Source organism: Meriones unguiculatus, chromosome 2 (genome assembly GCF_030254825.1).
Source record: "Meriones unguiculatus strain TT.TT164.6M chromosome 2, Bangor_MerUng_6.1, whole genome shotgun sequence".
NCBI classification, from domain to species: Eukaryota; Metazoa; Chordata; class Mammalia; order Rodentia; family Muridae; genus Meriones; species Meriones unguiculatus.
This window is the reverse complement of record NC_083350.1, coordinates 160,085,021-160,103,359: the sequence shown is the minus strand read 5'-3', so window position 1 is coordinate 160,103,359 and position 18,339 is coordinate 160,085,021.

Below are 18,339 nucleotides of genomic sequence, written 5' to 3'. Positions count from 1 at the left end.
CCATCCCTAGATAGGTAAGTCTGGGTTAGATGAGAATGGTAGTCAAGCAGGCCAGAGAAAGCAAGCTTCAGTTCCTGCCTTGAGTTCCTGCCCTGACTTCCTTTCCTTCCAAAGTTTCTTTTGGTAGTTGTTTTTATCATAGCAACAGAAAGCAAAGTAGGACATACGTGTGTGTGTGTGTGTGTGTGTATGTATTTGACTTGATTTATACATCCTGATGTCATGTGGCTCCTGTAACTAATAGCTTCTATATATTTTTGTATCTGTTAAAACTAAAGGGGGAAAAGGCTTTCTCCTGTAAGAAATTCTGAGATTTGTGTTTATAGGTAACTATCCACTCAGATGTGTAAGCTTAGACACACTTTGTTTTATAGCATCCTGAGCTCATGCCCTCTTTTAAGCATTACACCCAAAACTATAGCAGAGGAATGCTGTAAGGGTTAGTCTTTAGACTTGGTCTCCATGTGGAATTCAGCCAAGGTTCTTGCTTTCAAAAGGCCAAAGGGCAGCCAAGCGGATCGGTGGAGGAACTTGTTCATCCCCCTGGGGCTGATGAAGGAGGTCAGAATGAGCTGTTACACTGAGAAAATGTTCCATCATGGAGATGTGATGCTGTGAAGCCAATGCTCACAAGAAGCAGACTGGCACTTCCTGTTCAGAGTTGTTGCTTTATGCCAACAAGCTTGTAGAGTAAAGGAGAGATAACACAAGAGGATCCAGAAGAGACAAAATTGTTAGTTTATTTTAGTCTGTTAAAAAATATATATCATATAAAGTATGTGTGTGTGTGTGTGTGTGTGTGTATAAATGGGGGGAATGGACATGAATGGGTGTATTTGCAAGCATATGGAGGCCAGAAACTGCCACTGGGTGCCTTTCTTGACTTTAACCACTGAGGCAGGGTCTCTTGTTGAACTTGGCAGGTCTAGCTCTTCATCTTGCCTGGATTGCTGGGATTACACCAGCAACGTGGTGAGGGCTGCCTGGCTTTTCTGTGGCTGCTGGGAGCATAAACTCTGCTCTTCCTGCTTGTGTGACAAGGCTTTGCCCCTTGAGCCATCTCCTAAAATTGTTAGAATCCGAAGTGCATAGGCACATGCCATGAGGATGGGCAGCTGTTGTTTGCAGTTCCTCTGGAAAGGCATGATTAAAAAGAAGGCCGGGTCCAGGTCAGCACAGGGATACGAGTGTGGGCATTTTAACCTTCATGCTGGGGCTGCGTGGGTAAGGTGGGCTAGAGGAGGACTGATGCTCTGCATGGCTTCTCTGTTGCCAGGGATCAGAGAATAGGGCCTTATGGTTGTGAAGCAAACAGTTTACTGAACCATTATAACCTTACCCCTGAACAAGAAGGATTGTTCAGCTCTAACAACACCTAAATGCTCCTATTTTAGAATGAGAAGCGGGGAGGTTTGTCCTTCTATTTCAAGAATAGGGAAGAACTGGCTAGTGTTCTGCTTCAGGTCCATAATCATATTCATCTCAGTGACTAGGATGAATTAACTTCCAGAGGAGATATACTCACAGGCAATTATTATTTGTAAACAGTCTGAAAGGAGATACAGAAAGAAACCAGAATGAAAGCAAGTCATTTCAGGACAGCATCTGTGCAGGGATGCGGTGCCACGCTTGGAAGATGGCAGGATGTTCTTCTAGGGGAACTTGTGGCTGCACAAGTCCTGTCTTGATAAGATTAGGAGCAACTTCCCAACTGCACAGGCTCGCTGACTCTCACAAGCCCTCATTTACACTGTGGTCTTTTTATTAATGTGACCCAATCTCTATTTTTAGGGGTTCATTATGATGCTTTGCTTCCTGATCCCAATGTTGTAATGAAATACTTTTCAAACCCACCCAGTGTGTCAGACCAGGTATCCATGTGTGTGCTGGATCATGCATATGTGGGTTGGGAGCTAGGCAATTGAGATGCCTATGTGAAGTTATCAGTATTATCTGTTATTGCTGCCGTAGTAAACTACCACACTGAGGAGTGTTAAACAATACTAATTTATTACACCCATTTCTATAAGAAGTCACAGAATAGTCAGGCTCAATCGTGTACTTATAGAGAATCCTACGGTGCTGTAACAGTTCAGCAAGGCTCAAACCCTATCCTTGATGGCTGGTCCTTTCCTGATTTCAAGGTTCATGGTACCCCTGCTCTCACAGTCAGCAGTGGGGTTGTCTTAGTCAATCTTCTATCACTCTGAAGAGACTCCATAGCAACGGCAACTCATATAAAGAAAAACATTTAATTGGGGGCTGGATAGCAGGTTTTTTAGAGGTTTAGTCCATTATTGTCATGGCGGGAGGCATAGCAGGCAAAAAGGCAGACTTGGTGCTAGACAAGGAGCCACGAGTTCTACATTTGGATCAGCAGGCAGCAGGGAGAGAAAGAGAGAAAGTCACTGGGCTTGCCTTGAACTTCTGAAACCTCAAAGCCCACCCCCAATGATATACTTTTTTCCCACAAGGTCGCATCTTCTAATCCCTATTGTGCTACTCCCTAATGACCAGGCATCCAAATATTGGAGCCTATGAGGGCCGTTCCTAGTCAAAGCACCACAGTGGTTAACGCCGACATCTGAGTGCCACTGCTGCACCCTTACTTATCTTGCCATGCTTGTTATGGTGTGGTTCATAGGCATCCCAGCTGGGTGGGACTGTTGGTTGCCTCCTTCCCTTGGCAGTTCGCATACCGCTTTCCGGTACTATGAAAGCTGGTCCCCAGAGGGGAAGCTTCCAGGTCAGACCAGCTCGGATCCTCTTGAGTCCAGCCCTGTGTTAAACATGTACGGTGTCTTGAGCAACAGGGGTTACCTTCAACCTCTGCGAGGCCACCAAGGGTAGCACCAATAGCTTACACTGTTTGAGGAGTCTCATGGACTCTCTTGACCCAAAACATGACTCTCTTGGGGTATTGGTTAGATGGTATGATTTTTCTTTTTAAAGGCAGGACAAATCTTTCAATAAACATGGGTGACTGAGGTTCAGTGAATCTGGGTGCAGCAAAGAGAACTTCAGAGCAGTGGTACCTAGTGGGAAGTAATCTGAATTTTCACTAGTATACATTAATTCATTCTTTTTAAAGCTGTGGGGCAAAAACATATTACCTATTCTAATTCGAAAATACGTTCAAAACTATTGTGATATATGTGGCTAATCCACAAAAATCAAACAATAAAATAAATTCATATAGATAGAAGCAATGTGGTAATATTGCAAATTCTGTTAATAGCATTACTAGCTAGCTAAAGATTTGCTTGGTCCAAAGGCTCATATGTTTGTGTTTATATGAAATAAAAAAATATAAAAATATGATTAAGCAGTTTCAAAAGTATGCTAAGCACAATCATATGTTGAACAATGGAGAATTATTTCCTGTCTTCAAGCCACTTGAAACGTAGGAGAATAAGTTAATCCAAGGTAGCAAGCAAGAAAAAAATAATAATAATAAAGTATCACAGATGAAAATGATGCAGTTTGGCTCCCCTCCTGAGAGGCAATTACAGAGACATCTTTCAGAAGTAAGGAGATAATTAAGGTTTTGACCCTCTCTGATGCTAATAACTCCCACACGAGGAAGCTCTTCTCATTCCAGAAGCTCTCTGCCACCCACAGCGGCCATAGACTCGGAGCATGGTGGGGCGCTCTGCTCCCGCCCGGCACACTCATGGGCTCGCAGAGGTCAAAGGGCCAGCACTCAGCCTTTCAGCCGTGAGGACTGTCAGCATGACTGCGGGTAGAATCACGCGGAGACACACCTCTGGAGGTGTTTAACTGCGGAGGGGGGACTCGCCCTGAGTATGAACGGCTCCGTGTTCTTACGGGTTGCAGTCCTGGTGTGACTAAAAGGAATTGTCAGACCTGGCCCCAGCATCCATCTCTCTCAGCTTCCTGACTGTGAATCTAGCGCAATCAGCTACGTCACACTCCTGGCTGCTACACCTTGTACCCTCAAACTATGAGACAAAATAAACCTTCCCTTCATTACGTTGGATTTGTCGGACGTTTTGCTACAGCATTGCTGTGGATCACCAAGGGCCTATCAGGATGTGGGACAGGGGTGGGATGGGTCTACACATACTCTATAAAATGCTTCATGAAAAAGGGAAGCTGTCAGAACATCTCTAAAACTTCCAAAGCCGAGGGAAAGCAACCTCTGACAAAAATACTCTGGCAGGAGGAGCCCAGTAGGAGAACCATCCCCACCATTTTAGCTGATTTTTATGTGTAATAAATCTTAAGATTTGTGGCTCAGCAGATCAAAGGAATCTCTGAAATAATGTTCCCTGGTGTACATTTTTTTGCCACGTTCTACATTGATTTATATCTACTCTGCTGACTCTTGAAATTTAATAAAACCTTCAGCTTTGGCTTAAAATTTGAATTATAAAGAAATATGGTCAATAGTTTATTTAAGACTTGAAGTTCTTTAATATATATATATATATTTCAAAAATAGGCTCTCCTCAGATGCGTAAATCAGGGTCAGAAAACTGGGCTGTGAGTCACAGCCACCTCTCCCCATTATTCTGTAAATAAAGTTGTTGTTTTTTTTTAATGTGGCCTCTGTTGTCTTCTTCCATATTGTCTATGGATGTATTAGTACCATAGCTTCTAAGTACTGTAGCTGCCATAGGCATAAAACAGCCCATAATCTAAAATATTTACTTCTTATTCCTGCGTGAGAAAAAGAAATTGCTGAAATCAGGAAGTATTGGTGCATGCTGCCACAGGAAAGAGCATTTTACTAAGTGACCAGATATGAATGGTATGGGCATATCTCTGGGGACAGTATACTGATGATGCCTTCAAGACTGGGGATTGAAAAAACATATGAGTGACTATTAATTTGCATGGTGGCTTCACTGTTTGTTTGTTTTCAATGAAATGGTCTCAAACTTATATATTGATGAAAAAACTGGAAAATTCTGTGACTACTACCCCCAATAGCTGCCTTGTATATTTTAAGTAGGTGAATTTGACAGATGGAGTCTATTTTAATGAGGTTTTTGTTCCTTGAGACAATGTGAGGAGATAGATGCTAACTTCTAATTGAGATTCATGAAGTCAGAGTCCAAAGATACAGAGCAATTTTATCTTTTTAGTTATGTAGCTGTATGAGAAGTGATCAGGAGTATATTTGTGGGGCCAGGGTGAGTTCTTAAAGCAGCGTGTGACACTGACTGCATGGACCACTCTGTAGTCCCTATGACTTGACACAGTTGGCAACAAAGATTGAGCTGATCTATAGCTGCCAACCAGAGGACCTACACGTGACATTTCAAGGTGGTGGCCCCAGGGAAGGGAACTCGTCATTAAGAGTTTCAAGAAAGAAAGCAACAGTTTCTTATGACTCCTCCTCGTGGGTAAGAACACATCTATTCCATGGGCGGAGATGCAGAGACGTGGAATCATCATCCATCTCCCATGTCCATTGTGTGGCTCCTCATAAGTCAAGGCAACAAGAACTAAATCTATCAGTTCACATCAAAAATGGCTGCATTGTCCTCTACTATGGCCTGGTAAGGCTGCTCCCCCCCAGAGGGAGATGATCATAGAGCAGGCCAATCAGATTATGTCAGAGGCAGTCTCTCTTCACATTACTATGTAACCCAATTGGACTCTGAACTATCATGTGCTACATCTGTGCAGGGGTTCTGGGTTATCTCCATGAATAGTCCTTGGTTGGAGTATGAGTCTCTGGGAAGTTCCCTGTGTTCAAATTTTCTTGTTCTGTTGCTCTCCAGATTAAGATCAAAAAGGAGAGGAGAACCTCCCCTATTAGTGGACTTGGGGAGTGGCATGCAAGCAGAGGGAGGAGGAAGGGTGGGACTGGGAGGGGAGGAGGGAGGGGCTTATGGGGGGATGCGAATGAATAAAGTGTAATTGATGAAAAATTAAAAAAAATAAAAAAATAAAAAAAATAAAAATTAAAAAAAATAAAGGCATGAACATTCTGAACAATAAAAAAAAAAAAGAACTAAATCTAACCAAAGAACTGATGCATTTAAAGTTGCCTACGAAGCTGGAATTGTCAACACTCCCATTCTTATTTTGCAGAAGTAACAGATGACCCATATGTGTGTTGCTCCTGTGCACCCTATGACCTCAAAGGTCAGAAGAGGGCATTGGATCTCCTGGAACTGTAGTTATAATTGGTCGTAAGTCATCCTCTGGGTTCTGGGAACTGAACCCAGATCTCTGCAAAAGCATCAAGTGCTCTTAACTGCTGAGCCATCTCTCCAGTCCAGCAAGCCATCGATTTTATCATACTTAAGAAAGTAGACAAAAGAAACTAGAAAGAATTTTAGGTGTATCTGAGGGATAGTTGGAATAAACTGAAACGACAAGTGATAGCTACATTGCTATCTTTTATTTTCTCTTCAAATGGAAATATAATTTGTGTTTACAACTTTTTGAAGATTTTATTATTGTATGTATACAATTGTTTCTGTGAGTGTGTAGGTGTCTTTGGAGGCCAAAAGATTATGGTATTGTAGTTATAGGCAGCTATGAACTGTCCATGTAGCCTAGGAATCTACATCCTCTGCAAACGCAGCAAGTGCTTTTAATCGCTGGGCCAACTCTCCAGCCCGAGTGTTTACTTTTAAAAATTATATTTACTCCAGATGTGTGGGAAAGCCCACAATGTGGAAGACTTTTTAATAGCATGTTCTTTGCCAGATCCAAGTGGGTGGTTGTACCGAGAAATGTAATGAAACTTAGAGCAAACTTCTATTGGTCCTCACGTGCCAAACAGATGTGAGATGCAAAAGAAATGAAAGGTCTCCTAGCAAGGCTAAGGCACGAGGTCCCTAGAACAAACTGCTTGTCTCTCTCAGCCATCTGCAGACAGGTGAGAACCAGAGCCAAGAGAGAGTTTCTGAAGGTTTAGGAATGAGAAAGACCATGGCTGTCCAAAGGAGGACAAAATTAGGCTCTATTTCAGAAACTTCTTTTTGGACAAAATTATAGAACATGGTGCTTTAAATTTTTATGTTTTTCTTTTCAAAATGTCAAAAGAAAGAACGTTTGAATAGCTTTAATTTTGTATGTCACTTCGATAAATACGCTGGGTCGCAAGGAGGGAGGACGGCCAGGAGAATCCTTGTAGAGGTGTGGGCGTGGAATCAGACTCATTTATCTTAGTCCTAAGTGCTGTGCCAACCAGCTCACCTGGGGCTTCTGTAAGATAAATAGCATTGTCTTCATTTCCAAAACATGCTTTCTAAAACAATATTCAGACTAATAACCAATATGGTAATTTTCAATTGAACACATATGTAAGCATCATAACTACATATATACATTCTTTATGATAATGATCTGTTTGGAAATTTGACACGCTATAGCACATTTTCATTCACTTTATTTTTTTAACTTATTTTTAAATTATGGTTGAATATGTGGGGGAGAAGGGGTTGGGCACATGGCTGCAGTGCCCACAGAAGCCAGAAGAGGGTGTTGGAACTTTGGGAGCTGGAGTTACATGTGGTTGTGAGCTATCAAATGTGGGTGCTGGGAACTGATCTTGGGTCCTCTGCACTAGTAGCAAGTGCTCTTAACCCCTGAGCTGTTTTTCCAGTGCCAAGTTTTAAAACATAAACTACAGCAATTATTAGGAAATTTTCATTTAAGGGTTGAAGAGATAGCTCGGCAGTTGAGACCTTGTATTGCTCTGGCAGACGACCTGCGTTTGTCTGGGTTCTACCTGTAACTCTGGTCCAGGGGATCCAACACAGAGACCTTCTGGTCTCAGTGGGTACTCTCACTCATGTGCAGACATGCAAAAGACAAAACAAAGACAGAACTTGAAAAAAAAGAAAAAGAAAAGAGGATCTGTCACGTCAAGTATAATAAAGTAGAAGAGGGCAACCAGACCTTGTTATTTAACGTAAGTGGGATCTTTGAATCAGACAAACTTTGGATCTGAGGTTGTTAATCTTAGTGGGAAGAAATTCAAATATGCCATAACAAATATGGCTGAACTCAGGGCTTCTTAAAAGGGATTCATTATGCAAGAACTCTACTCATAACCCCTGTGTAGGGAAAAAAACTGCAACACACAACACACATGAATTGCTTCGTTTGTCCTTACAAGCGCAGTGAGTCAAATGTCCTTCTTTTGTTCTATAGTTAAACTAAAGTGCTAAAAAGATAAGGCCTTTTTTTTTCTCTCCTTTAAATTCTTGAGCTGAGTTGGGACACTGAATTCCACTACCATGGCTCTTCCTTGCACCCTCCCCGCCACCTTCCCTCCTCTGCACATGCTTTTCTGTCTCCCCGCTGTTTAAATGCTGCTGCTTTTGCTTTCTGGGGCGCCTTTTATCAGAAAGATCTCTGAAAACACTTGGTCTGTGCTGATCTAACTTGTTCTCAATATCCAAAACAAATACAGGAGTGAGTAGGGTGTGTGTGTGTGTGTGTGTGTGTGTTTGAGACTGTGCTATTCTCCTTTTCCATCTCTAATACTGTGTGCAGGGTCTATGGCATTCACTCACCTTCTGCACAGCCCTGTTACCTTTTAAACTGAGAGCACGTAAATCATTGTTTTGAAGCAAGCCTACTGCCTGGGTTTCAGTCCTTGGCCTGAAACACCCTTGCTGCTCTCCCTCTTTTTTTAATTATTTTATTTTATTTTTATTGATTACAATTTATTCACTTTGTATCCCAGCTGTAGCACCCTCCTCCATCCCCTCCCTCCCTCTTCTTCTCCTATGTCCTTCCCCCAGTCCAATGATAGAGGAGGTCCTCTTCCCCTTCCATCTGACTGACCCTAGTCTATCAGGTCTCCTGAAGACTGGCTTCTTTGTCTTCCTCTGTGAACTGGTAAGGCTGCCCCCCCCCATCACGTCGAGGTTGACTCTTGATTATTATTTTTTTTATTTTATTAATTACACTTTATTCATTTTGTATCCCCCCATAAGCCCCTTCCTCCTCCCCTCCCGATCCCACCCTCCCTCCCCTTTCTGCATGCATGACACCTTCTTTGTAAAGGTGTCCCAAACCACTGAACCACCGAACCACCTGGGAAACCTTCAGGCTGTCTGGCAACATTTGTCACCTGCGTGCTGAATATGCACTCTCTCTGCTACCTCATGTCGTGCAAGCAGAAGTACCGATCAGTGATCAGGAGGGTGAAAGCTGCTGCTTCAAACACCCCCATGCTCCTGTGTGATCATTGACAGTATTAAACCACTATTAAATTATTAACTGCTGGGGGGGGCATGTCTTGGTGGATATTGGTGGGGTGAATGCAGACTTGGGAAAACAAAACGACCCAGATCCAAAGCAGTGAGAACACTCCCGGAGGACCCCATCCCCGCAGAGAAACAAATTCATCATGAAGAACCCTTTCTTGAAAATCACCCAAACATTTTCAGAGGAAGCTTTATAGACATGACTTTTTGTTGTTATTCACAAACAAATCATTACATTCACAACACACTGTGAATGTACGGCACAGCCCTGTGGCAGGAAGCCGGGATAAACAGAGAAAGCTGGCGGTGTGCATCTCCGTAGGAGGAAAACACGACGTAAACATTCTCTCCAACGCTAAGAGGGGGCCTGTGCCACATGAAGATTTCATCCGATTTCTAAAATATATGAATTTTGGCTTTCTGTAGCACATCTCGCATTCGGGATAATGAAAAGTAATGAGCTGAATATAGATTCTTATATGAAAGTGAATATGATGATCATTCTTCATTCTGAACGTTAAAATCTATTTTAATTACATCTTAGTAAATTTACTCTATTTTAATGATAGCTTAGTGGATTTGGTAGCGCTAAAAAGCATTTCATCTGCGATAGAAATACTACATTCGTGCATGGACTCGCGTGGAGATGAAACCTAGGGGGAGGGCTCAAACCACAGGATCGGGAAAGCCTGGGGAAACTGGTAAATAGGTAGACACATGTATGTCGTCTGTGGTGGTTTTAATGAGGACCATCTCCCGTGGGTGCAGGTATGTGAACACTTGATCCCTGGTCGGTGGTGTAGTTGGAGGTTTAAGCAGTGAAGACTGGCTGGAGGAAAAGTCAGTGGGAGAGGGATTTGAGAGGTCAGTGCCTCACCGACTTCTAGTTACTGGCTCTGCAAATGGTCACAGTTGCAATGTCAGCTTCCTGCTCTTGCCCCCTGCTGCCAGCTCTCTCTAACTATTATGGATCCCCCCTCTGAAATCAAAGTGAAAAATGAACTGTTTCTTCTACAAGTTGTTCTTGGTGATGATATTTTATCACCACAACAGAAAGGTAACTACACAGCATTGTAGTTTGCCCTCAGGCCGAGGGACTCTGAACAAACCTGCATGGTTTTCCGTTAGTGATGAAGAGTCAGATTCAAATGCTGGGAACACTGGTCTAGAAGGTTAGACTCAAGGAGGGCTGACCGATGCAGGCTCCTACCAGCTTTCAAGAGCCAGTGAAGAGCAAGCTTCATAAGGGTTATGGTGCTCATGTCTATACCACTCATTGTTCATGGCTCACCAGCTCCTTGCTGGCTAAGACAACTATGCTTTCAGTCTTTTTTCATAAAACAATGTTTAGGATAAATTGTTCTTGTCGAAATTCCCCGTTGAGCCTTGGTGCACTTAGGAGCATAGCAGGCAGCCAGTTCCTAAGTTGTCAGATTCAGCACTTTCCCCCAGGAAAGGAAAAAAATTAAAGACCTAAAGAAATAATTGAAGAAAAAAATAATTGAAGAGACATTTGAAAAGCTAGGAAAAATGAAAAATTCCTCTGGGATGTAAATTTTAAGGATATGGAGTCTGGTCTTTACTCTGGATGGGGTAAAGATGAACAGACATACACAAATCTTGGAAAAATTTTCTTACATTAAATCAGACTCAACTGCATTTTAAAAAAGCAACTTCAGATTAATTCATATTCAAATATGGAAAGCTCCCCCCCTTGTATTTATGGTAATTAGTTTACACACAAATAAAAACCCTAAACCTGGAATTACATGGAGGCCACCATACTTAATAATTTACTGGTTACCAAAGGCACACAGAGTTGGATCACGAAGGAGAATCCCATGACTTAGAGACACAGTCACACTCTTCATTATTGGGCATACTGTCTCAGGTGTGAAAATCAATGCTTTAAATGGAGGAGGATTACAAGTTCACCCACTTATATGAGGAAAAAAAAATCTTAAAAAAAATGTAGAACTGACTGGTTTACAGAGGAAACATGAAGCATCCCTATCCTCAAGCAGTGGAAAGATGTATGGAGAAGGGCACCATGGTGATGCAGTGTGGACAGAGTGGAATCTCGTGTTGACATCAATGATCGATACATTTTTCTTACCTTGTAAAGATAAGTCTCTCATAAGGAGTAGATAACTTTACACATCGCAATTTAAAACATCCTTCTGTCCCAACTTAAGACCTAGAGAATACAATAGCTTTATTTGTGGTTCTAACTATGTTCCATATATAAATAACAAACATGGTAGAAAGAAATCAGATGGGGAAAATCCTTTTAAAAATAACCTCTAAAAATACCCAGCAGTTAATCTAACCCAGAGGATAAAAATATCTCTATAATGAAATTAATATCTCCAACCCATAAACTACTACAGAAATTAAATACCCCAAACACCAACTCATTCAATCAATAAATGGGCAAATGAATTGAACAGACAGTTTTGCAAAGAAAAAACACAGTGGTTAATAAAGTGTGAAAAGTTATGCAACATCTTTACTGTCGGGAAATGCAAACTGAAACAGCTCTGACATTCCATCCTATTTGAGGCAGAATCGCTTTTCCAACAAAGCTTTGCAAGAAGGTTGGAGCAGAGAACACTTACTGCTGGTAGGAATATAAGCTGGTGCAGCCAATGAAGAAGTCAGTATAGACATTCCTTAACAAAACAGCACAAAGCAAAAACAAACAATAAAACCACACACACACACACACACACACACACACTTAAAACTAGAACTACCACCGAGCTAGCTACCACTCCTTGGCATACACCTAAATTAGGAGTCTAAGTCACCAACACAGAAACGTTCATGTTTGCCGCTGTGTTAGGTATGATGCTTATCCACAGATGAGCAGAGAAATGTGATTGATATAAGCTATATGTATATATACATATATATTGATGCACACACTATAGAATTTTATTCAGCTATAAGAAAATATCAAATTGTTACGTGCAAAAAATAGGTTGAACTGGAGATCATATTTGAAACATGACACATTCAAAGTCAAATATTTTGTTTCCTCATGTACAGAATCTAAGTGTGTGTGTACACATGTTCTTGCAATGTATATGCACATGACATGAAAGTATAAGTGAGACTATTATAGAGGAGGAAGACCTGGAGGAAAGAGAGGAATAAGAAAGTGTAAATGGTAGATGTAAGAAAAATACTGCATTCTTTTTACATGTGAAATATAATTTAAATAGACATAGGTTCACACATATGCATTCATATGTAAAGAAGAAATACAAGCGTATATATTATATATGTGTTTATACACACATATGTATGAATGATGAAAATAGAAGACCATTTGAGGCCAGCAAAAAGAGGGGTGGAAGATTAAGGGAGGAGAGATCAAGAGAATACGATAGTGTTTGCATATTAAAAAATGTCATATTGAAGACCACTATCTTGGATAGAAAATAGAGGAAATTTATGTATTTGTTTAAAATATTTTTAAGAGAGAAAATGGACAGATAAAACATGGTGGGAAATCAAGGTAACCCCTACGTGGAGGCCTGACTGCAGTAACGGGCACACCCCACTCCCTGCCTCCTTAAGAGTCTCCTAGGGTGACTGCCCTGGGAATGGAGGTGCCACATACAGGGGAAGATGATCGTGGGGGGCGGGGACAGCCACTCTGGGTAATTGTTGCACTAACAGCGAGACTGTGTGGCATCCAAAGACACAGTAGTCGGTACCTATGGCCAGAAGTGACTTTCCTGCCTCAGACTTCCCATGAGAGCATTGCAGGAAGTGTCTGCTTTTGTCAGGTGCTGATCGGTGGCAACAGTCAACCCCGATACCCACAGATCAACCTTTTTTCTAGTCCACGGAATGTATCTAATTATCAAGTCTTGCAGGCAGGACTGTTCTTAAACATAGGCACCTACGAGGAAAAGATGAGGGAACAACAGTGGCCCACACCAGCTGCTCCTAGTCTGCTCTCTCTCAGGCTCTCTCTCCTCATCTGAAATAATGCCGTGATTGTGTCCCACGGAAGCTCCGAGGGACCCTGCAGCACAGCAGACGTGTTGGATCTGGTTTTCATTTGCTATTTCCCTGCTTTTGATTGCTGGGGCCCTGTTTACACGATCTGTCTTTGTGGGTGGAGTGAACAAGGTTTTGGTTCTCAAAGCTCTGCAGACTGGTGTCCAGTGCCAGGGTGAAGATCATCCAGATCACAGACTTCGCTAACAAGGCACACCCAAATGACCCAGCTGCTTATCAGAGGCCTCAGTTCCTAACACTATCATACTGAGAGTAATGTTTCAGCATGAATTTGCGGTCAGGGAAGGAACACAAAATTAATTGGCCATAATCCCTGTTAATTCATAAGAAACTTACTTGGTAGCACACTTGCTGTATTTTTCTTTTGTTGAAAACAGATTTTTTTTCCCTCATACAGAATATCCTGATTAGTTTCCTCTCCTTCTGCTCCTTCTAGTTTCTCCCTACCTCCTCTCTACTTCAGATCAAGTCCCTTTCTGTCTGTCATTAGAAAAGAATAGGCAGCAGGGAGCAGTGGAGTAGGCCTGTGATTCTGGCACTCAGACAGAGGCAGGTGGATCTCTATGAGTTCAAGGCCAGCGTAGTCAATAAATTGAGTCCAGGATGGCCAAGGCTACAGAGAGAAATCCCTGTCTTGAAATCCCAAACCAAACAAACAAACTAAACCACCACCACCAACAAAAACAGGCTTCAAAGAAATAACAGCCAATCATGACAATAAAATATAAGATGAAGCCAAAACTATGATATTGAAGTTGGACATAGCAACACAACAGAAGGAAAAGAGTCCCAAGGGCAGGCATAAGAGTCAGAGACCCATTCATTCTCATCGTCAGGAATCCCATAAAAATAGTAAGCTAATAGACACACAGAGGACCTGATGCAGACCTCTGTAGACTCTTGTGCTTGTTAATTCAGTCTCTGTGAGCTCATATGTGACTTTATTAGAAGATTCAGAAGGCCTTTTTCCCCTCTGGCTCTTACAGTCTTTCTGTCTCTCATTACACTGGATACCCTGTTTATCTTTCTAGGTCCTGGTCACCTCACTCAGGATGGTTTTCTCCAGTTCCATCCATGTGATGGAGAACTCCCATTTAGACTTTCTCTCTACATTATGTTTGGCATTAGTCTCTAGATCTGTTCACATCTGCTGCTGGGGGAAGCCTCTGATGATGACTGGATGAGGTACCAATCTATGAGTATAGCAGAATATCATTAGGAGTCATTTCATTGGTTACCCCACACCTTTTTTAAGTGCAGAGGTGTTAGATTTACCCTAGGTCTCTGAATGTCTACTATGTGTTATATTTTTTATAAAACTATATTTCTCTTAGTTCTCTTTTAACCTGGCTATCATACAAATAACTGAGACTATCATATGATTTTAGAAAGCTTCACAGCACAATCCTGAACAATATTAAACCTATTCTTAATACTCTAAACTAATCTGGTTTCTTCATAGAGAGCATCCTAGAGATGCTTGTACTTTGTAGCTTTGCTTCCCGAGCTCTCTCTCTCTCTCCTGGTCTCTTCTGGACATCTGCCCATGGCTGAATCCCCTACTTCCTCCTCTAACTCCTCCTCCCCTGGCTGGCAGGACATCCAGCCCTGTTCTCTCCCCTGCTCAGCCATTGGCTATAAGCTGATTTATTGGCATATCAGGGGACAATTGGGATCAGAGTTTAAACAATGTTCAGGAAGGAGATTTTCAAGGCTAACAACCAGATATGGGGATACAGAAATCAGTTTTGAATTACACAATAACCTTATGCCTACAAGTATGTTGAGGGTGGGGAGGGGGGGTCTTGGCTTCTGCAGACCCACCAGTGGTATAAATAATGACACAGGGGCTTTTTAACATTTTAAAACTTATCCCTTTTAGCTAGGGCAGTCTCCCAGTCAGCTATCTAGCTTAACAGGACTAATCCTGGCACCATGTCCCTTCATGTGGCCAGCTCTACCTCTCTGATCTGCTCTGGTCTGTCCATTCTTTACTTACACGTCTGCTGGCAAATCTCCTGTGGGTCTCCTCTTCTCTCAGGGGCTGTTTGCCACCAGCCCATGAGGGCAGGAGGCACAGAGGTGGGTTGCAGGGCTGAGAAGGCCATGAGCACAGCGGAATGACTTCTGGAACCCGCAGGAAGGCAGATCAACTTTATTCCAGGGCTGAAGGGAATATATAGGAAAAGGGAAGCAGCCAGGAGGCAGCCTGAGAGGTACAGTGGGCTTCATTTGCATCAAACAGCACCATCCTATTGCCAGTTCAGGGCCACACTACCGAATTACCACATGGGCAGAGGAGGGGGAAGCATTCCACAGGCTACTTCTAGGATATCCAGGTATCTAGCTTAGGGACATTCTTCAAATAAGGACAGGCAGAGAGTAGGAAGCCCTGGTTGGGGAGCATAGTCCTCCATTTTACGCTGAGCTCAGACAGCTGTCTGGTCATGGAGGCTGCAACCTTCAGCAGCAGGGTCCTCCAACAATCTCCTGTGCATTTTTTAGCATCTCCCTCTGACCTTTCCTCCCTCCCTTTCTCTCAGTCTCTCTGTATCTCTCTCTTTTTCCACTTCCTGCCCAGATATTGGCCTTCAGCTCTTTATTACAACCAATAGGCAAGTGAGGAGGGGATGAATGTTTACAAAATATATGACCAGTAATGAGCCTTGAGATAACAATACCAAGATCCAGCGGGTACCTAGTTAGCTCCCTGTCAGTTTAGTAATCAACAATTGAATATATACGTCTTCACAGAATGTACTCCAACCATCTAGTCTCTGGTTCTTGGTCCCCCAAGCAATGTCAGCATGATTCCATTTCGTGGAGTGGGCCTTTGACTCTAGTTTGGTCAAGTTGACACACAAAGCCATCCAGTTTACTTAGAGTGCTTTCTCATACCAAAAAGACGGAAATGTAGGTGCCGGTCTGACTTTTCTGTGTTCACTGAGTTGTATGAGCATTGCCCTTGCCAATGGAGTCCCACTGTCAGTTTGCAGGGAGCAACCCTTTGTCTACGTAACAGCCTGGTTGTTTGGGAATTTCCACTGGACTCTCTTGGCTAACAATTCAATGGACTGCAACCCAGTCCTACCGCTGGGAGTTTTGCTGGTAACCAGAGATGGCCATCCAGTTGAGACTCCATGTGTCCCATTAGGAAGAATCCCCATTAGGATCTCCTTCACGCATCCCAAGATGTTCCCACAGTACTAGGTTTCCACACCACCCCTCAAATACCCCCAAATACAGTCATCTCGCCCTGCATTCTCTCCCTCCTCCTCATCTTTCCCAGTGACCCCCACTCCTATGCACACTTGCCCCCAGTATGCCTATAAAATCTATTCCATCCCCCTCCATGTGTCCCCTCAATTCCCCTCCTTTTTACCTCATCTCTCTTGGTCTATGGATTATAGCTTGGTTATTATTACTTAATGGCTAATATCTACTTATAAATGAATATATACCATATTTATCTTTCTGGGTCTGGGTTATCTCACTCAGGATAATTTTTTTCTAGTTCTATCTATTTGCCTTCCAATTTCATGATGTCATTTTTTAAAAATAGCTGAGTAATACTCCATTGTTCAAATGTATATTTTCTTTACACATTTTTCTGTTGAGGCTCATATAGTTTTTTTCCTGTTTCTGGCTATTATTACTAGAGCAGCAATAAACATAGTGGAACAAGTTTGCACTCCCACCAGCAATGGAGGTGTGTTCCCCTTGCTCCACATCCTCATCAGCATGAACTATCACTGTATTATTGGTCTTAGCCATTTTGATAGATATAAGATGGAATCTCAAAGTAGCTTTAAATTTTATTTCCCTGATGGCTAATGAGAGTGAACATTTTAAAGTGTTTCTCAGCCATTTGAGATTCCTCTATTTCATATTCTCTTTTTAGATATGTACCCCATTTTTAATTGGATCATTTGTTGTTGTTTTTTTTAAATATATAGCTTCTTAAGTTCTTTGTATGTTTTGGATATTAGTCCTCTATTAGATGTGGAGTTAGTAAAAATCTTTTTCTGTCCTGTAGGCTGCTGCTCTGTTTGAACGACAGTGTTCTCTGCCTTACAGAAACTTCAGTTTCATAAGGTCCTATTACTTATTGTTAACTTTAATGCCTACACTATTAGTGTTCTGTTCAGAAGGTCTTTTCCTGTGTTGATGAGTTCGAGGCTATTCCCTACTTTCTCTTCTGTCGGGTTCAGTATATATAGTTTTATGTTGAGGTCTTTGATCCACTTGGACTTAATAAATATGGATCGAATTTATGTTTGAGTCTTCATTGATCAATGTGTCTGCTTCTATGCCAATACCATGCAGCTTTTATTACTGTAGCTCTGCAGCACAACCTGAAATCAGGAATGGTGAGATCTCCAGCTGTTCTTTATTGTTCAGGATTATTTTTGCTATCTTGGGATTTTTGTTTTTGTATATAAAGTAGATAATTATCCTGTCAAAGTCTGCAAAAAACTGTGTTGGAATTTTGATGGGGATTGCATTGGATCTGTAGATTGCTTTCAGTAGGATGGCCATTTTTAACGCTGTTGAGCCTAACAATCCATGAGCATGGGAGATCTTTCTATCTTCTGATACTTTTCTTCAATTTCTTTCTTCAAAGATTTGAAGTGTTTATCATACAAGTCTTTTCCTTGCTTGGATAGAGTTACTACAAGATATTTTTATTTTTTGAGACCATTGTGAAAAATGTTGTTTCCCTGATTGATTTCTCAGTCCATTTGTCATTTGTATATAGGAAGACTACTGATTTTTGTGAGCTAATTTTGTATCCAGAGACTTTGCTTGGAGTATTTATTAGCTATTGGAGTTTCCTAGTAGCATTTTAGGGTCTTTTATGAATAGTATCATATCATCTGCAAGTAAGGATACTTTGACTTTTTCCTTTTTAATTTGTATCCCCTTGAGCTTCTTCAGTTGTCTTATCACCGTAGCTAAGACTTCAAGACTATATTGAATAGATATGGAGTGGACAACCTTATCTTATCCCTTATTTTAGTGGAGTTCTTTGGAGTTAGTCTCCATTTAATTTGATGCTGTAGCCCACTCATTGCAATGTCTGTCAACTATGCTTTCC